Source organism: Arachis hypogaea, chromosome 15 (assembly GCF_003086295.3).
Source record: "Arachis hypogaea cultivar Tifrunner chromosome 15, arahy.Tifrunner.gnm2.J5K5, whole genome shotgun sequence".
Taxonomy (NCBI): Eukaryota; Viridiplantae; Streptophyta; class Magnoliopsida; order Fabales; family Fabaceae; genus Arachis; species Arachis hypogaea.
The window spans coordinates 104,628,994-104,649,914 of NC_092050.1; the positions used below are offsets into that span (position 1 = coordinate 104,628,994).

The following is a 20,921-nucleotide window of genomic DNA, read 5'->3' on the forward strand; positions in this document are numbered from 1 at the left end:
TGGGGCAACCATTATCAAGCTCTGAGAGGAAGGGCAGTAAGAAAGTGTCCAAGGGCTGGAAGGATAAGAAAATTCCCACTGAAGACCTCTCACCTGGCATGAGGGTTATTTTCACTGACAATTCATCTATTCCACACACTGTGAATAGGATCCTATCTCTGGAACATGTGGAACTTATCCATGAGAGCACAAGCAAGAAGTTCACTATAAAGGGCAAAATTCTGAGCCCCTATCCATCACCGTAAGGAGCTAACCATCAAGCTAGTGACGTTAAAGAAGAGCTTGTCAGGAGGCAACCCAACTATAATTAAAGTTATTTTCATTTTTCATTAAGTTTATATCAGTCATGTCAGTTTAATTTTTATGTTTGTTTAAGTTTGTGATCATGTGCAGTAGTTAGAACAGAAATAGAAACAGTCAGAACTGGAAATAGAACACGCTGGAGCAGAAACCTTGCTAGCGTTGAACGCCAGCCAGGGAGCACATTGCCGGCGTTGAACGCCAGCCAAGAGGCAGAGACTGGGTGTTCAAAGCCCATGAGAAGCATCAAGCTGGCGTCCAAGAGCAGGAGTTGGGCGTCCAACGCCCACAAGGGGGCAGGGAACTCGAATTCCCTAGCCTCTCAGGATCAGTGGATCCCACAGGATCTCCACCTACACGACCTTCTTTTCTCTCTTACTTCCACTATTCCCCACACATTCTTCCCTATAAACTCTAACCCAATCACATCTATATCACTTCCCAAAACCATCATAACTCTCACCAACCCCCACCCACTTCAAATTCAAAATTTCCTACCCAATTCCCACCCATTCATTCGAACCCAACCTATCCCACTCCTATAAATACCTCTTATTTGTACCCTTCATACAAACACCATTCATACACTAAAGCCCCACTTGGCCAAATTTTCCTCTATCTCTCCATCTCTTCTATTTTCTTCTCCTTCTACTCTTTTCTTCATATTTTGCTCGAAGACGAGCAAAGCTTTTAAGTTTGGTGTTGGAAAGAGAAAAGGGAAAGTAGTTGCTTCCACCTCTGAATATTGGAAGATGGATAGATTCATCACCGAAGCTTATCAAAACTACTTCTCTAAAGTAGCAGCAAAAAAGAGGGTGATTCCTGAAGTCCCCTTTAGGCTAAAAAAGAATGAGTACCTGGAGATCCGACGAGAAATCTGGAGGAGAGGTTGGGAAGTCCTAACCAATCCTATTCTGGAAGTTGTAATCTTAATGGTGCAAGAGTTCTATGCGATTGCATGGGTCACTAAAAACCATTACACTAGTGTGAACCCAAATCCCAAAAATTGGAGCACCATGGTCCGAGGGCGACCCTTGGATTTCATCCCGGAAAGTGTAAGGTTAGCGCTCCATTTGCCAATGATGCAAGGAGACCCACATCCTTACACTAGGAGAGTCATTTTTTATCAGAGATTAGACCAAATCTTTTCAAACATTTGTGTGGAAGCTACTCAGTGGAAGAGGGATGCTCAAGCCAAGCCTTCAACCTTAGCAAGGTTGGCTTTTTCTCACCTTATTTGTCATCTATAAAATTCAGTTGGAATTGTCATAGAAGGAGACATCCCCATTGAGGAGGACAAGCCCATCACTAAAAGAAGGATGGATCAAACTAGAGAGCCAGCACATGGCCCACAGCAAGAGCATGTGGAGCTGCCTCAACAAGAAATCCCTGAGATGCCTCAAGGGATGTATTTTCCTCCCCAAGGCTATTGGGACCAATTGCACACTTCTCTAGGAGAATTAAGCTCCAGCATGGATCAACTAAGGATGGGACATCAAGAACATTCCACCATCCTCCATGATATAAGAGAAGATCAAAGATCCTTGAGGGAAGAACAACAAAGGCAGGGGCGGCCTGACATAGAAAAGATCAAGTACTCCATTGGATCCTCCAGAAGGAGTCGTAGGCGCCATCACTAAGGTGCATTCGTTCCCTTAATCCCCTGTTGCCTATGTTCTTTTTTCTGTTTTCCATGTATTTTATTTTATTGTCTGTTTCTAGTGCATGATCATCTTTATTTTATGTCTTAAAGCTATGAAATATTCCATGCATCTCTCACCTTGCTTAAAAGAAAAATTTTAATTGAAAAAGAGAAGTAAGATGCATGAATTTCGAGTTTTATATTAGGAATAGTTCAATTTTATGATGTGGTGGCATTTCTTTTGTTTTCTGAATGTATGAATAAACAGTGTATATTTGATGTTGGAGTTAAGAATGTTGTCTCTTGAAAGAATAAGGATAAAAGTGAAGTATTATTGGTGATCTAAAAAATTCAAAAATTGATTCTTGAAGCAAGAAAAAGCAGCAAAAAGCAATAAAGGAAAAAATATGTGAAAAAAAAGAGCAAGCAGAAAAAGAAAGAAACAGAAAAAGCCAATAGCTCTTTAAACCAAAAGCAAGAGTAAGGATCCAAGGCTTTGAGCATCAATGGTTAGGATGGCCTAAAAGAAACAAATTGTTAGCCTAAATAGTTAAAATGAGCTGCTTCCCTAACTATATGCTTGTGGTGTGAAGGTGTCAAGTGAAAAACTTGAGACTTTATAGTTAAATTCGTGATCCAAAGCAAAGAGTGTGCTTAAGATCTCTGGACACCACTGGCTGGGGATTCTAGCAAAGCTGAATCACAATCCGAAAGGGTTCACCCAGTTAAGTTTTTGTGGCGTTTATGTATCCGGTGGTAATACTGAGAATTGTATTCTCTGAGAAGAAGGCCCTGAGGGGAGATAAAATTGTCGTGCTAACCAAGGAGTGCAGTGCACTAGTGCAAAAGAAGCTACCTCAGAAATTGCCAGATCCCGAAAGCTTCTTAATTCCCTGCACCATAGGGACCAGCACATTTGAGAAGGCACTATGCGACCTAGGATCAAGCATAAATCTGATGCCTCTCGCTGTGATGAAGAAGCTGGGAATTCAAGAGGTGCAGCACACAAGGATCTCACTGGAGATGGCTGACAAGTCACCTAAAGCGGGCATACAGAGTGGTAGAGAATGTCCTTGTAAAGGTTGAAGACCTTTACTTGATGCCAGGACATTTTGGCCAGTTTCACTGACCTTTTCTTTATGGTTTTAGGGTAGTTTCATGCACTTTCTTAGGAAATAAGCAATTTTTGGGTAGAATTTCACTTACATCTTGATTCAAGCAAACATTGTGATGTTTATATGAATTCATGAGAATTATGCATAAATTGAATGACAAATTGGATGATGCATATCTCATAACTTGGACTAGAACTTTGATGCACTTTATTGCTTGACTTCAGGACAAAGGAAGCAAGGAAGAACCACGTTAGCAGCCACGTTAGTCTAACTAACGTGACCTCTAACGTGGAAGGGGAGTTAGCTTGCAACGTTAATGAGAAAAGTAATTGCCAATAACGTCCTCGAAGCCATCATAGCCCACGTTAATTACCACGTTAACTACATTAACGTGGTAGTTAACGTGGAAGAAGAAAATGAGGCCAACGTTAGTGACACTCACCTTTGTCACTAACGTTGGACCAAGCTCATATTGGCCACGTTAAGAGCCACGTTAACTCAGTTAACGTGGACTCTAATGTAAGGAAACAAAAGAATGGCCAACGTTAGTGACACTCACCTTTGTCACTAACGTTGAGCTAAGCCACTTTGAGCCACGTTAGTTTCCATGTTAACTCAGTTAACGTGGAATCTAACGTGGAGGAAGCAAAGAATTACCAACGTTAGTGACACTCACCTTTGTCACTAACGTTGGGATGAGCCACTATGAGCCACGTTAACTCCCACGTTAACTACATTAATGTGGAAGCTAACGTGAGTAAAAGGGATAATGAACCAACGTTAGTGACACTCACCTTTGTCACTAACGTTGGAAATGGCTAGCAATACCACGTTAGAAGCCACGTTAACCATGTTAACGTGAACTCTAACGTTGGAAGTAGGGGCATTTTGGAACGTTAGTGACAAAGGTAAGTGTCACTAACGTTCTCGAAGATGTGGCAAGCCTACGTTAAGGGTCACGTTAGCCACACTAACGTGAAGTCTAACGTAGGGAGAAAGGAGGATTCTCAACGTTATTGGAAAAAGTAAGTCCCAATAATGTGTGTGAAGGACCAAGAGGCAACGTTAGTGGTCACGTTGATGCCACTAATGTTGAAGTTAACATGGATCATCCTTGGGATTGGAACGTTAGTGAAAAAGGTGATTGCCACTAACGTTCTCGAACCCACACTTTCACTTAACGTTAACGCCACTAACGTCCTAAGCTAGAATCCCTGCCTAGTTCACACTTTCTCTCTGCAAGTAAAGTTGAGCCCACTGAAGAAGATAACTGCTTCAACTCAAGATCCAAAGGCCCATATCCAAGACTTGAAGAGCCAACTAGAAGATCAGAAGAATAGTATAAATAGGGAGAACTTTGAACTAGAGAGGGCTTTTGGGGGGGCATTATTAGAATCACTCTCTGTATTTTACTTTCTCTGCAATTTTTAGTTTAACTTTCAGAATGTACTCTCCATCTATGCTTTTCATTCCCAGAGCTATGAACAACTAAACCCCTTTCATTGGGTTAGGGAGCTCTGTTGTAATTTGATGGATCAATATTAGTTTTCATTATTCTTCTTCTCTATTTTCTCTTTATTTTTACTAGAAAGCTTTTAATCTTCATCCAATTGGATAGTTGTCTTGGGAAAGAAGCTATTCATACTTGGATCTCTTCTGAACCTTGGAAGAGGAATAAATAGATCATGCTAGAAATGCTTTCTCATGTTGGACCAAATTGGAGTTTGGATGGATATAGTGACATATAATCCTACCAACACTTTGATTTGGAAATACATGTGGTATAATCAGTGACCATACTTCATCTCTTCTCATGAGCAATTAGACCAAGGAATTGGCTATTGATCTGATTTGAGAGATTGAGTTACCAAGGAATTGGAATTCAATCACTTAAGATTGCCAAGGAGATCAATGAATGCATTGATTGAGGAAGAGATGAAAATGAACTTGATCCAGAGAACACAACATCTCCTAAGCCCAATGAACTCCCCATTTTTGGTCTTACCCATTCTATTTACTTTCTGCTATTTACCTTCATGCTAAACTCCCATTTCCCATTTAAGATTCTGCAATTTACTTTCTGTCATTTATTTTCTGCCATTTACTTTATCGCCATTTAATTTCCTGCAATTCTCAACCCAAATTTCTGCTTAGCTTAACTAGAACATTCCTCCAATTAAAGTTGCTTGACCAATCAATCCCTGTGGGATTTGACCTCACTCTATTGTGAGTTTTTACTTGACGATAATTCAGTATACTTGCTGAAGGAAATTTGTTAAAGGACAAGTTTCCATGCATTAAGTTTATGGCGCCGTTGCCGGGGATTGATTTTGTATCAACAATGATTAAATTGGTGGATAACTAGATTGAGCATTTGTTTTTATTTTATTTGATTTAAGTTCATTTGAGTAATTTTACTTTCTGTTCAGTTATTTTCTTCCCTTTTCCTTACCCATTTTCTTACTTGTTTACAATTCAGCCACTAACCCACTAACTGTTTGATATATTGCATCACTCACACTAACAGCATTTCTGAAGAAGTTACTATCTATATCTTTCTTTCTTGTGGTTGCCTTGTTGGTTGTATGACAGTTAGAAGAAGCGGGGCTTCAATTTCCTTTGATTCTGAACCTGAGAGGACCTTCCTTAGATTAAGGAGGGAAGCAAGAGGAAAGAGAGTAGTTGGTGCTGAGGAAGAGGAGGAGTACTTTGAACCAGATATGGGTGAGAATATGGAGAACCATCATGAAGAAGAGGCTCACAACCATGGCCGAGAAGGTCCAGCACATCAGGCTGGGCAAGAGAGAAGGGTTCTGGGTTTGTACATCAATCCAAACCCAGGAAATTGCGGAAGTAGCATCCAAAGGCCAACCATACATGCCAAAAACTTTGAACTAAAGCCACAGCTCATCACCCTTGTTTAGAACAATTGTTCATTCGGAAGGAGTGTCCAAGAAGACCCCAATCAACATCTAACCACCTTCCTGAGGATATCTGATACTGTGAAGTCTAATGGTGTTCATCCTGACACCTATAGACTACTTCTGTTCCCTTTCTCACTCAAGGACAAGGCATCTAAATGGCTGGAATCCTTCCCAAAGGAGAGTTTAGCATCCTGGGAAGATGTGGTGAATAAATTCTTGGCAAGATTCTATCCTCCTCAACGGATCAACAGGTTGAGAGCTGAGGTACAAAGCTTCAGGCAGCAAGATGGTGAGACTCTATATGAAGCATGGGAGAGGTTTAAGGACCTGACAAGAAGGTGCCCACCAGATATGTTCAATGAATGGGTGCAGCTGCACATTTTCTATGAAGGTCTTTCTTATGAATCGAAGAAGGTAGTAGACCACTCATCCGGGGGATCTCTGAACAAGAAGAAGACCATTGAAGAAGTCATAGATGTCATTGAGACTGTAGCCGAGAATGACTACTTCTATGCTTCTGAAAGAGGCAACACTAGAGGAGTGATGGAGCTAAACAATGTGGATGCACTGCTAGCCCAAAACAAGCTTATCACCAAGCAGCTGGCTGATCTTACCAAGAAGATAGAGAGGAACCAAGTAGCAGCAATCACCACTTCATCAACAACCCAAGAGGGAGTGAATGCAGAGGCAGAGGATGAGCAAGAACAAGCCAACTACATTGGAAACTCACCTAGGAAAGCACATGATCCATACTCCAAGACCTACAATCCTAGTTGGAGGAACCACCCAAACTTTGGTTGGGGAAATCAACAAGACCAAGACCAAGATCAGAGACGCCACAACCCCAACAACAATGTAGCCCACCAACATTCCACGCAAAGATCATATCAACACCCACCTAACAACACACCTCAACATCCATACCAAAGCCAAAATGGCCCTTCTCATCCCTCCAACCTCAACTCACCATCATCTGAAGATAGACTCTCAAGGATTGAGACTATACTTGAAGGCATATGCAAAGAGATTCAAGATAACAAGGTGTTTAAAAAGGAGGTGCGAGCCAGTATCAAGAACCAGGGAGACACCATCAAGAGGCTGGAATTTCAAGTGGGATACTTATCTGAGAAGATTCCCAAACCTACTGATAGCTTCCCAAGTGACACAGAGAAAAATCCAAGAGGTGAAGCAAAGAAAGTCAGATGGGAAGATTGTAAGATGGTTACTATAAGTAATAAGAAGATTGAGGAAGAGCTGAACAACCCACTAGAATAACCTGAAGATACTTCAGTAGGAAAGCAGGGGGAGAATCATCAAGAAACCACAATTACACAGAAGGAGCTGACACAGAAGGAGCTGCTGAGACTCTATGCACCCTTTCCCTACTTACTAAATGGCTGTGTAGAGAAGAGAATATATTCAAGGTTTCTTGACATGTTTGCATCCCTCCATGTAAACATACCATTCATCAAGGCCCTTCAGCGAATGCCCTCATATATTAAGTATATGAAGGAGCTGCTGACCAGGAAAAGCTCACTCAAGAGAGGACAAACAATAGTGATGAATAAGGAGTGCAGTGCCCTCATTCAACCCGAGTTGCCTACAAAAAGGAAGGACCCAGGGAGTTTTCACATCCCCTGTGCCATAGGAGAAACCATGTTTGATAAAGGACTTTGCGATTTGGAAGCAAGCATCAACTTGATGCCTTTATCCCTTATGAAGAGGCTGCAGATCAATGAGATAATGCCCACAGATGTAGTCATCAGGCTGGCTGACAAGACTCAAAAACAAGCAGTAGGAGTGGTTGAAAATATGCTGGTGAAGGTTGGAAACTACTTCTTTCCCACAGATTTTGTCATATTGGAAATAGAGGAAAGTCATCTCCATCCAATCATATTGGGGAGACCATTCCTAGTCACAGCCAGAGTACTTATAGATGTGGAGCGAGGAGAGCTAATTTTGAGGATCCATGATGAACAACTCACATTCAATGTTTTCAAACCCTCACAAGAAACAGATCAAGAGAACCAAGAACCAAGAAAAGATCACAGTGAGATACTGATAGAAGAAACAAGCACTGAAGCACAACCAGCACATCTGGGAGTCCCCTTGGTTGAAAAACAAGATAATCAACAGCTGTCACAGCTAGAGGAAACTCAAGTGGAGCCAAAACCACCAGAATCACATGAGACTGGCAACAAAATCTCCACAGGAAAAGAGACCACAAAGAGCAGGATAACAGCAAAGAAGAAAGTACCAAGGAGATGGAGGAACAAGAAGATCCCTATAGAAGATTTCTCTCCAGGAGATAAAGTGATCTCAGCTTACTTACCAGCTATTCTCCCTAATCTCCCCACCATCCCATCTCAGCTACCTAAAGTCTTTACCATCAACAGAGTTCTCTCTCTAAAACATGTGGAAATCCTTGATGAAGCCAATGGAGATAGATTTACTGCAAGGGGGGAGGACTTGAAGCACTACCAACCACCCTGATAAAGGCAGAACGTCAAGCTAGTGATGCTAAAGAAGCACTTCATGGGAGGCAACCCATGTTTTATATGATTTTAAAAATAGTTAATAATGCAAGGTTCATGAATTTCAAATTAACTTGATATGCACTTGAATGAATCCTTGTGTGCAACATATAGTGAGGAACAAGTTTGGTGTTCAAGGCACACTAAGAGAACATAAATGTAACCCACATCATGTCACTCTTAGGGGCCTTGAACAAATCTTTTACACCACATAGCACCAAACTAAGTTTGGTGTTGCCAATGTTGCATACATGGATGTTGAGTTAGTCAGTTGGTCTGCACTCATGAATAGCACTTAGTTAGTTAAAATAAAAACTTTAAAAAGTAGTTAGCCTTTCAATTTTGCCGCCACTTTCTACAAGTGTGTTTTTAATCACATTTCTTTTATTTTGTAGGAGCATTGATGGGGCAATTGAAGGGTTCGGATAACACAAAAGGAAGATACTATACATGTGTCTTCAAGGGGATTGCATTGGGAATGGTTGCCATGCAACATTGGAAGAAGAACAAGCTTGGAAACTGAACCAACCCCATCATAAAGTTGGTGATCCTTGTGCTCACCCATGCTAAACCCCATCCGTCCATCACACAACCGCCCCATCAATCCACACCTTTCATTCACTCATCACTTTCCTATATAAGCGAGTCCTAGTCCGTACTTCCCTTCACATTCCAATTCCCATTCCTTACACTACACACCTTCGGCATCCAAATCCCTTCATCACACCTTGTCCTAACCAACTGAATTTCTCATCTATCCGTACCTTCCACCCTCTTCACACATCAACTCAAACTCATGGCATCATCAAGCTCCAAGAGGCAAAAGAGGAAGGAACCGGTGGAGAACACCCCTTTCGATGAGAGGAGATTCAAAACTGTATTCCATGAACTCGAATTTGAACGGATAAAGCTCAAGAAGATACTGCTTGAGTTAATATTCTAAATTGACGAGGATGAGTGCCCACAGATTCGAGAGAAGATTGAACAAAGGGGTTGGCAAAGGCTTACGAACTCGGAGGGGAAGATAAATGTAAACCTCATCAAAGAGTTCTATGAAAATGTGGTCAGAGAAGACAAAACCAAGGGCCCTACCTTCAAAAGTTACATAAGAGGGAGAGAGGTGGACTTCAGCCCCAATGCTATAACAAGGACTCTTCAGTTGAAATCACCACATTTTGATGAGCTTGGTTATAAAGCAAGAGTAAGTAAGAGCCCTGACAATGATGAACTTGAACAAATTGTGAATGACATATGTGTTATAGGAGCTGACTGGGAAAGGTATGCGGATAAGAGACCCAGGTTCATCAAGAGAGGAGACCTCAGCCCTGAAGCCAAGGGATGGTTTGAACTTGTGAGGAGATCTATCCTCCCAGCAACGAACAATTCTGAGGTCAACGTCACTCGAGCTACTATGGTACATTGCTTAGTACAAGGTGAAGATATCAATGTGCACGAACTTATAGCTGAGGGGATTCAAGAGTCAGCTGAGAAGATTGATTCGGGTGCCAGGCTTTGGTACCCCAGCACCATCCTCAGACTGTGCATGAAGGCCAAGGTTGTCTTCGAGGATAACAACCCAGATTGGTTAAATCCTGGGAGGCTAATTACGTTTCAGCATCTAACTCATGTGACACCAGCCCAACAACAAAGAAGACCTCACATAGGAAAGCCAAAACCAAAAGGAGGATCTCACCAAGAAGAGTCTCATCAGGAAGAACACCAACAAGAAGAATATTATGACCTAACCAATTTAAATCTGAATCACATTCAAGGAGCCATTAAAGACTTGGCAAGGAGATATGTAGAAGGACAAGAGCAACAACTACACATTCAAGCCCAAAGGATGGATCATCAAGAAGAACTCCTCTCCAATTGGATGAATCAACAAGGGGAGTGGCAGAAACAGCAAATGGAACATTACTCCCAGCTCACTCAAGCCATCAATCAGGTGACTGAAAGGCAAGAGCGTCAAGACAAATGCCTTCAAGAACTCAACCAACGTCAGCTAGCTTAGACGAAGGCATTCAATGAGTTCAGTGTACTTAATGAAGGACGGCAACTACATAGGGAGGAGTTCAACATAAACACTCAAGCCAAGTTGAACTACATGTCTAGTCATATACATAATCTACACTCTGCAATCCCCAAGTATGATGAGGTCCAAAAAGATTTTACAGAACAAGAGGAAAGGAAGGTGAAACAGCAGAAGGAAACATTGAAGAAGAAGATGGAAGATGCTGGCTTCTGGAAGAAGTTGATTGGAAAAAGCAAGGGAAGTGGGAGTGCAAGCACTCAAGAAAAACACAAAGAGGACAAACAAGAAGGAGAGCATGAGCACCCCCAAGAGTAAAAGGTGGTGGAGTTCTCTCATTGTCCCATCTTTTTCAAGTTTTAAATAAGGAAAATCATGTATGAAATAGAACATGCTTCCATGGTAGTTTATGATTTTCAATTCTGTTTTTAGTATTCTCCTTGCTTAGGTCTATGATTGCTAGTCAAATTGCCTGTTTTCAATTCCATCTTGCTTATTGTGTTGCTTGTCTCCTTTTGAATCAAATAAAAAGAGATGTTATGAAAGACCAAAGTGGAGTTCAAGTTGTGGAGTAAGTTCTTAGATTTGTGGTGTAGTAATCACTTAGCTAAGTTGGTTCACCAATAAGGTGGGAAGGCAACTATCTGTCTTGAATCATATGCTTGAAACACACCCCATGAGGCTAGCTAAATAATAAGATCCTAATAAGAAAAAGGGAAAAGAACAATAAGAGTTAAAAAAGAAAGAAAAGTTAATAAAGGATAAGGCTAGGCACCAAGGGTTTGAACCTTGAGGGATGTGTCTGTGGTGCTCTTGTACCAAGGATCTGCTTGGATTAATAAGTTCTTAGGAGTGCTTCATCACTTGGTAACTTGGGTTAACTAACCCGGAATTATCAACTGAAAATCCATTATCAAGAGCAACCTGGCTACAGAACATTTAGTAACCCAAAGAGGTGCTGGACACCAAGACCTCAAGGAAAGAAAATAACAAACCATGTGCCTGTGGTGTGCATGTATGGGGGAGAGACTTGAGGGAGTAAGTCCTTAGGGGTGCTTCAACACCTAGCACCTTGAACCAACTGGTTCGGGAGTGTTGGTTGAAAGCTTATTTTAAAGAGTCGCCCCCTCACAGAGCACTTAGCCTAAGGATGCAATAAACCCTGAAAACAATAAAAGGATCAATGAATAAAAGTCTCATAGGGTGCAATCAAGTGAGTATTCAAGACATGATAAAGGTTTGAAAGCCAGTGAAGGAATGAACCTAAGTTGCTATACATGAAATCACCATAAAACCAAGGACATGACTTCCACAATAATGACTCATATCTCTTAGCATTTCATTCATCATTCTCTTGTTCCAGTACTTACTTTGGGACAAGCAAGCTTTAAGTTTGGTGTTGTGATGCCAGGGCATTTTGGCCAGTTTCACTGACCTTTTCTTTATGGTTTTAGGGTAATTTCATGCACTTTCTTAGGAAATAAGCAAGTTTTGGGTAGAATTTCACTTACATCTTGATTCAAGCAAACATTGTGATTTTTATATGAATTCATGAGAATTATGCATAAATTGAATGACAAATTGGATGATGCATATCTCATAACTTGGACTAGAACTTTGATGCACTTTATTGCTTGATTTCAGGACAAAGGAAGCAAGGAAGAACCACGTTAGCAACCACGTTAGTCTAACTAACGTGACCTCTAACGTGGAAGGGGAGCTAGCTTTCAACGTTAATGAGAAAAGTAATTGCCAATAACGTCCTCGAAGCCATCTTAGCCCACGTTAATTGCCACGTTAACTACATTAATGTGGTAGTTAACGTGGAAGAAGAAAATGAGGCCAACGTTAGTGACACTCACCTTTGTCACTAACGTTGGACCAAGCTCATATTGGCCACGTTAAGAGCCACGTTAACTCAGTTAACGTGGACTCTAACGTAGGGAAACAAAAGAATGGCCAATGTTAGTGACACTCACCTTTGTCACTAACGTTGAGCTAAGCCACTTTGAGCCACGTTAGTTGCCACGTTAACTCAGTTAACGTGGAATCTAACGTGGAGGAAGCAAAGAATTGCCAACGTTAGTGACACTCACCTTTGTCACTAACGTTGGGGTGAGCCACTATGAGCCACGTTAACTCCCACGTTAACTACATTAACGTGGAAGCTAACGTGAGTAAAAGGGATAATGAGCCAACGTTAGTGACACTCACCTTTGTCACTAACGTTGGAAATGGCTAGCAATACCACGTTAGAAGCCACGTTAACCTAGTTAACGTGAACTCTAACGTTGGACGTAGGGGCGTTTTGGAACGTTAGTGACAAAGGTAAGTGTCACTAATATTCTCAAAGATGTGGCAAGCCTACGTTAAGGGTCGTGTTAGCCACACTAACGTGAACTCTAACGTAGGGAGAAAGGAGGATTCTCAACATTATTGGAAAAAGTAAGTCCAAATAACGTGTGCGAAGGACCAAGAGGCAACGTTAGTGGTCACGTTGATGCCACTAACGTTGAAGTTAACATGGATCATCCTTGGGATTGGAACGTTAGTGAAAAAGGTGATTGCCACTAACGTTCTCGAACCCGCACTTTCACTTAACGTTAACGCTACTAACGTCCTAAGCTAGAATCCCTGCCTACTTCACACTTTCTCTCTGTAAGTAAAGCTGAGCCCACTGAAGAAGATAACTACTTCAACTCAAGATCCAAAGGCCCATATCCAAGACTTGAAGAGCCAACTAGAAGATCAGAAGAATAGTATAAATAGGGAGAACTTTGAACTAGAGAGGGCTTTTTGGGGGGCATTATTAGAATCACTCTCTGTATTTTACTTTCTCTGCAACTTTTAGTTTAACTTTCAGAATGTACTTTCCATCTATGCTTTTCATTCCCAGAGCTATGAACAACTAAACCCCTTTCATTGGGTTAAGGAGCTCTGTTGTAATTTGATGGATCAATATTAGTTTTCATTATTCTTCTTCTCTCTTTTCTCTTGATTTTTACTAGAAAGCTTTCAATCTTCATCCAATTAGATAGTTGTCTTGGGAAAGAAGCTATTCATACTTGGATCTCTTCTGAACCTTGGAAGAGGAATGAAGAGATCATGCTAGAAATGCTTTCTCATGTTGGACCAAATTGGGGTTTGGATAGATATAGTGACATATAATCCTACCAACACTTTGATTTGGAAATACATGTGGTATAATCAGTGACCATACTTCATCTCTTCTCATGAGCAATTAGACCAAAAAATTGGCTTTTGATCTAATTTGAGAGATTGAGTTACCAAGGAATTGGAATTCAATCACTTAAGATTGCCAAGGAGATCAATGAATGCATTGATTGAGGAAGAGATGAAAATGAACTTGATCCAGAGAATACAACATCTCCTAAGCCCAATGAACTCCCCATTTCTGATCTTACCCATTCTATTTACTTTCTTCTATTTACTTTCATGCTAAACTCCCATTCCCCATTTAAGATTCTGCAATTTACTTTCCATCATTTATTTTCTGCCATTTACTTTCCCGCCATTTAATTTCCTGCAATTTTCAACCCAAATTTCTACTTAGCTTAACTAGAACATTCCTCCAATTAAAGTTGCTTGACTAATCAATCCCTGTGGGATTCGACCTCACTCTATTGTGAGTTTTTACTTGACGACAATTCGGTATACTTGCCGAAGGAAATTTGTTAAAGGACAAGTTTCCATGCATCATTACCTCCCTGCAGACTTCGTGATACTTGATACTGGTGAGGAAAAGGATGACTCCATCATCCTGAGAAGGCCATTCCTAGCTATTGGGAGAGCCTTGATTAATGTTGAGAGAGGAGAGTTTGTTCTGAGGTTTTGGGAGGATAACATACTGTTTATGATTCTCAAACCAGAACCTCTCTCAGACAAAGGAGGTACTAGCATGCAGAGATCAGTGCTCACACCTTCTCACTCGGTGGAAAGCCAGACAGAGCCCCTGACATCAAACCTAAGTTTGGTGTTGGGCATTCACCACCCACCATTGAAGGAGGAGGCCCCAAAAATAAAATACCCAAGGGTTGGAGGAATAACAATATTCCGACTGAAGGCTTCTCACCTGACACGAGAGTAGTCTTCACAAGAAGTCCAGTCATACCACATACAGTGAACAGAATCTTGTCTCTGGAGCACGTTGAAGTAATCCATGAGAGCACAGGGAGAAATTTCACAATGAGGGGTGAAGATTTAAGCCCCTATGAACCTCCGTAAAGGAGCTGTCCATCAAGCTAATGACGGTAAAGAAGCGCTTGTTGGGAGGCAACCCAACTATACGTATCCTATAGTTTACTTTCACTTTCTTTTATTCTGTTTTAGTTTATTTGAGTTTGATTTCATATTAATTTATTTCATATTGATTTTCATAGTTTTCCTCATTTTTCTGACGTTTGTGATCATGTATAATTGATGAGCGGATATTTTATACGCTTTTTGATGCTATTTTCTTAGCGTTTTTAGTATATTTTGTTAAGTTTTATTATGTTTTAGTAGGTTTTAATGCAAAATTCACTTTATGGATACTAATTTAAGCTTTTGTATTTTTCTTATGATTTTAGGTGATTTTTAGGTAAATTTGGCAAGTTTTAGCAAAGTCTAATTCAAAGGCAAAGAAAGGAGTGTAGATGCTGTTAAATCCTGACCTCCATGCATTCAAACGAGCATTTCTTGAGCTACAGAGATCCAATTGACACACTCTTAAAGGTGTTAGAAAGCTAACTTCTAGGGCTTTCCAGAAATTGATAATGGTTTATACTTTTCTTTGGAGACGATGACCCAAAACGGGCGTTGAACGCCCAACTTACCCCCTTTCCAGCGTCCAACGCCCAAACAGGACCAACATCCCAAGTTGAACGCCCAAACTGGAATTCAATGCCACCAAGGGAGCAGGGAAGCAGCATGGACACTCCCTAGTGGGCGTTCAGTGCCCACTTCTTCAAGTTGGATGCCAAGCTCATCCTAAACACTCACCAAGTGGATGCCCAAAAGTGGATTTTCGCACCTTTAGCAAAGTTTATATCATTTTTGTAATTCTTAATTATTAGTAATATCTTATAGGTCTAGTATTTACTATAAATAAAGGGCTTCCTTCTTTCTGAGGATTATGCCTCCTAGGAGGGGACAAGCCCAGACACGTTACGTTCTCTGTTTTCTCTGTACAATATGAGCAACTAAACCTCCTAAGTTAAGGTTAGGAGCTCTGCTGATTCCTATGGATTACTATAATTACTTTTCTACTTCAATCTATGTTTGATTCTATTCTATGATGTATTATCGCTCTTAATCTTTATGAATTTGGGGTGGAACAAAATTAAGACCCCCCGTTCTACATGAGTTTCTTACGAGTCCTGACCCGGATAGTATTGAGCTATAGCTTGAGAGTGCATCACGGGTTCTAACAAGTTACTTGAGCTAATTGGGATATGTGACATGAAATCTTATTAGTCAGGTATAATTGAGGTTCCTGTGGCTATAAGGACTAGAATCATAGAGCGTCATTCTCCGATCCGGAAGATCTGACCTTGTCTGTGGCGTTTTGAGTAGGATCATCAAGATATTGAATTGCGTGCGCTTCACCCACTCCCAGATTGATCTAGCCTGTTTGGGTCTTTGATTTGGGCCTGAGGAGATTAATGACCATGACCAATGGCTTAATCACTTACAGCCATGCCATTGAAGGAATCATTCATCGTTGGAGTAGTTAGTATGACGTGCAGAAGAATAAGCATCTCCGAGGCCTTAACTGATTTCTCATTACTGTCTCTACATCAATTCTCTATTGCTTTTGTTATTGCTTGTTTATGCACCTGCAACAAACAACAACTATCTTTCTATTCGCCTGACTAAGATCTGCAGGATAACCACAGCTTGCTCAATCCGACAATCCTCGTGGGATTCGACCCTCACTCACCTAAGGTATTATTTAGACGACCCGGTGCCCTTGCCAATTTAGTTGTGCGAGTCACAAATTCGTGCACTAAATACCCAGAGATCTAACAAGAAATTGGAGAAGAGATTGGGAAATTTTGGCCAATTCTATCTCAAAACTTGGAACCTTAATAGTGCAAGAATTCTTTGCCAATGCCTGGGTTAGCAAGAAGCACAACACTAGTGTGAAACCAGTGCCAAAAAACTGGAGCTCCATGGTTAGAGAACAAATCTTGGATTTCAACCAGGAAAGTGTGAGATTGGCACTGCAGCTGCCCTGAATGCAAGGGGTCCCACACTCTTACACTGAAAGGATCAACTCTGACCAAAGGCTGGAGCAAGTGCTTGCAGACATTTGTGTAGAAGGAGCTCAATGGAGAAGGGACACACATGGCAAGCCCTACCAACTGGGTACGCTTGACCTTAAGCCCGTGGCTAGAGGATGGTTAGAGCTTGTTCAATGCTCCATCATCCCCACAAGTAACCGATTTGAGGTTACTATTAACCGAGCAATAATGGTTCATTGCATCATGCTCAGGAATGAGGTGGAAGTGTATAAGGTCATTCCTTATGAGATCTACAAGATTACATAAAAGGTTTCCACCCAAGCACGACTAGCGTTCCCTCACCTCATATATCGCCTATGCAACTCAGCTGGAGTTCGCATAGCAGGAGACACCCTCATTGAGATATATAAACCCATCACAAAAAGGAGGATGGAAAATGTCAGGGAGCCTGCACACGGACCACAACATGAGCCTATTTAGCTGCCTCCACCTGAGATCCCGAAAATGCCTCACAGAATGTACTTCCCTTCCTGTGACTATTGTGACCAACTGAATACATCTCTAGGGGAGCTGACTTCATCCGTGGACCAGCTAAGGATAGAGCATCAAGATCATTCTGTCATCCTCCATAGATAAGGGAGGATCAGAGAATCATGAGAGAAGAGTAGCAGAGATAGTGGCGAGACATTGATGAGCTCAAGCGCTCCAAAGGATTCACCAGAGGGAGCAGTAGCTGCCATCACTGAGGTGGTCATGTTTCATACTCTGTTTTTGCTTATGTTATTTCTGTTCTCCTTGTACTTTACTTTCATCTATTTTCTATTCTAGTTCATGATCACATTTAGTATTTCATTTTTTTCTAGTATTATTTTTTCTTTATTGTGTTATAAGACATCTTATGTATCCATCATCAAGCTTAAAAAAAATTTATTGAAAAGGAATAGTAAAGGTACATGAGATTTTGAGTTATATCATGAGTTATTCCAATTATCTAAGATGTGGTGGCCTTGTCTTTATTTTTTGAATGTATGAATAAACTATGCATAATTGATATTGTGGTTAAGTATATTGGCTCTTGAAGACAGTGAATTTAGAGAAGTATTATTGATTCTCTGAAAAATAAAAAATATTGATTCTTGAAGCAAGAAAAAGCAGCAAAAAGAAAAAATATAAAAGAAAAAGAAAAATAAAAGAAAAATAAAGAAAAAGACAAGAGCAAGGATCCAAGGCTTTGAGCATCAATGGTTAGGAGGGTCAAAATTGGCCTAAAAAGCTCAAATGAGTTGCTATCCCTAACTATATGCTTGTGGTGTGAAGGTGTCAAGTAAAAAGCTTGAGAATGAGCAGTTAAAGTCATGATCCAAAACTAAAGAGTACACATAAGAACTCTGGGCACCACTGTCTGGGAATTTAAGCAAAGCTAAATTTGAATCCAAAGGGTTCTCCCAGTTAAGTGCTTGTGGCATTTATGTATCCGGTGGTCATACTTGAAAACGAGATGCTTAGAGTCACGGCTAGCCTCAAAGGTGCAAAGCACCAAAAAGAAGCTGTGTTCAAGAATCAAGAAAAGCTAAAAGAAGAGAATCAATAATATCATCCGAATTCTAAGTTCCAAGGGATGCCAATATTTCTGAGATACAAAGGAAACTGAGATACCAAAGCTGTTTAGGAATAAAGAACTAATAGCCCCACTCAGTGATTGGAACTGAGCTTCATTGACAAACTCTGAGACCTTATGTATTGTACTCTTCTTTAGTCCTTACTTGTTTTTGGTTTCTTGAGGACAAGCAACAGCTTAAGTTTGGTGTTCTGATAAGTGGATTTCTTATAAGCTTTTTCACAGCATTTTCATAGTGTTTTTAGTTAGATTTTATTAATTTTAGTATGTTTTAGTGTGTTTTAGTGCAAAATTTATCTTTTAGATGCTACTTTGAATTTTTTTTGTTTTTTCTATGATTTTAGGTGATTTTTTGGGCACAAATGGCAGAATTAGCAAAGTCCTGTTCAGAGAAGAAGAAAGGATAGTAGATGCTGTCAGATCCTGACCTCCGTGCACTCCAATGAGCATATCTTTAGCTACAGAGGTCCAAATGATGCACTCTTAATGGCGTTGGAAAGCTACTTCAAGAGCATTCCAGCAATATATGATAGTCTATACTTCTTTTCCAGATCACTACCCATAACTGGCATTGAACGCCCACATCTGGAGTTCAACACCCAAGAAGGATCAAAGCCCAGCATTGAATGCCCAAGACTGGTGTTCAACGCCACCAAGGGACCAAGGGAGCAACACGTTCACCCCTTAGCTGCACCTAATGCCCAAACTCCAAGTTGCCGCCAGGCTTAGGACGAGCAAAATACCAAAGTGGGCCCAAAGTGGATTTTCGCACTCTTTAGATTAGTCTAGTTTAACTTTGTACTTTTTAAATTAAAATTAACATCTTTTACGGTTAGCATCTCCTATATATAGAGGAGATCACTTGATCAATAAGAGGGAACAACTTGTATCATACTTTTCAGATCTAAGTTTTCTTTGTAAATTATGAGCAACTAAACCTCCTAGGTTAAGGTTAGGAGCTCTGTTGATTCCTATGGATTAATAATATTACTGTTTCTATTTCAATATATGTTTGATTCCATTCTATGATGTATTGTCGTTCTTCATCCAAATAAGATTGGGTATGTCCCTTTCTCTACAGGAGGTCTTTATGAGTCCTAACCTGGATAGTACTGAGCTAAAGCTTGAGAATACATCACCTGAACCATTAATTCACTAGGGCTAATCGAGGATACGTGACATATAATCCGATTAGTTATGGATGATGAGGTTCTTGTGGCGCTAAGGCTAGAATCATACAGCATCATTCTCCTATCCGGAAGATCTGACCTTGTCTGTGGAGTTTTGAGTAGGATCACAAGGGAGAATGAATTGTGTGGGCTTCATCCTTGGCCATAGTGAATGACTATGAATTAACTTGATGAGAGGACATAAGTTAATCTTTGACAACTTTGCTATGGTTTAGGGTAGATTGACTTGATGAGAGGACATGAGTTAATCACTTACAGCTTTCCCATAGAACGACTTATTCATTGTTGAATTAGCCAGTAAGAGTTGTTAATCTAGAAAGATGAAGCATATCCAAAGCCTTAACTGATTTCTTATCATTGATTTTACGTCTTTTCTTTATAAATTGTTTGTTTGATGTGCCTACAATAATAACTCTCTTTCTATTTGTCTGACTAAGATCTGCAGGATAACCACAGCTTGATCAATCTAATAATCCTCGTGGGATCGACTCTCACTCACCTGAGGTATTACTTGGACGACCCGGTGCACTTGCCAATAAAGTTGTGCGAGTTCAATTTCGCGCACCAACCACCATAGTAAAATTGCCAATTGAAGAAAATTTATTCTATACTCTGCAATTAGGGTTAAATTTAATTAGGGTTCTATATCACAATTTCATAGTTAATTAGGGTTTTTCTATGTCTGGTTCACTTTCTACCGTGTTGTCTTTGCTAGAAACTTTCTCGTGCCGAATCACATATGAGCATTTGTTGTTATTATTAGTGTTGAATTCTGATTTTGTTCTTTATTCAATTTGTGATGAATAGACTTTGTGGTTTTGTGAGAAGGTGTCCTTCGGTTTAAGGTTCTGATTTTATGGTTTTTAAGTTAGGGGTTTTAGCTTCTGAATGCATATTGTTTCTAATTTTTAGGGTTATAAGTTCTGTTTTGGGTTCTGATTCGCCAAAAATAGATTAAGCCAGGGGATTCCATGGAACTTAGAGTGATGTGATTAAAAAATGGTCACTTTAAATTGTTACTAATATATTAGTTTACTATAAATAAAATTTTTAGTTCATCGTAAAGCAATGCCATTATTTGATAATTCTCTAGTTGTAGTTGCTTGTACACACACATATGGAGAATGATCTTGGTTCTAACTTGTGCTTAACAATGTCTGATTTTCACTTCTATGTTATGTTGCAAGAGACACAGGGAAAGGTTCCACTGGAAAAGACAAAACAATTTATACTTTGGTTCCCAGGCAAGGTTATCAGCATCATTCAAGTAAAACTTCAAATGTGGCTTCCTCAAATGCAAACCAAACACTGGATGAGAATG

The 20,921-nt window shown here is 40.3% G+C and overlaps 1 non-coding gene across 1 annotated transcript; it reads right to left on the minus strand.

The window, feature by feature from the left end:
* Positions 1-6,230: 6,230 nt before the first annotated feature.
* Positions 6,231-6,337, minus strand: LOC112753944 (small nucleolar RNA R71). The gene has a single exon (XR_003178304.1). It is a non-coding gene; the product is annotated as a small nucleolar RNA R71 (small nucleolar RNA).
* Positions 6,338-20,921: the final 14,584 nt, after the last annotated feature.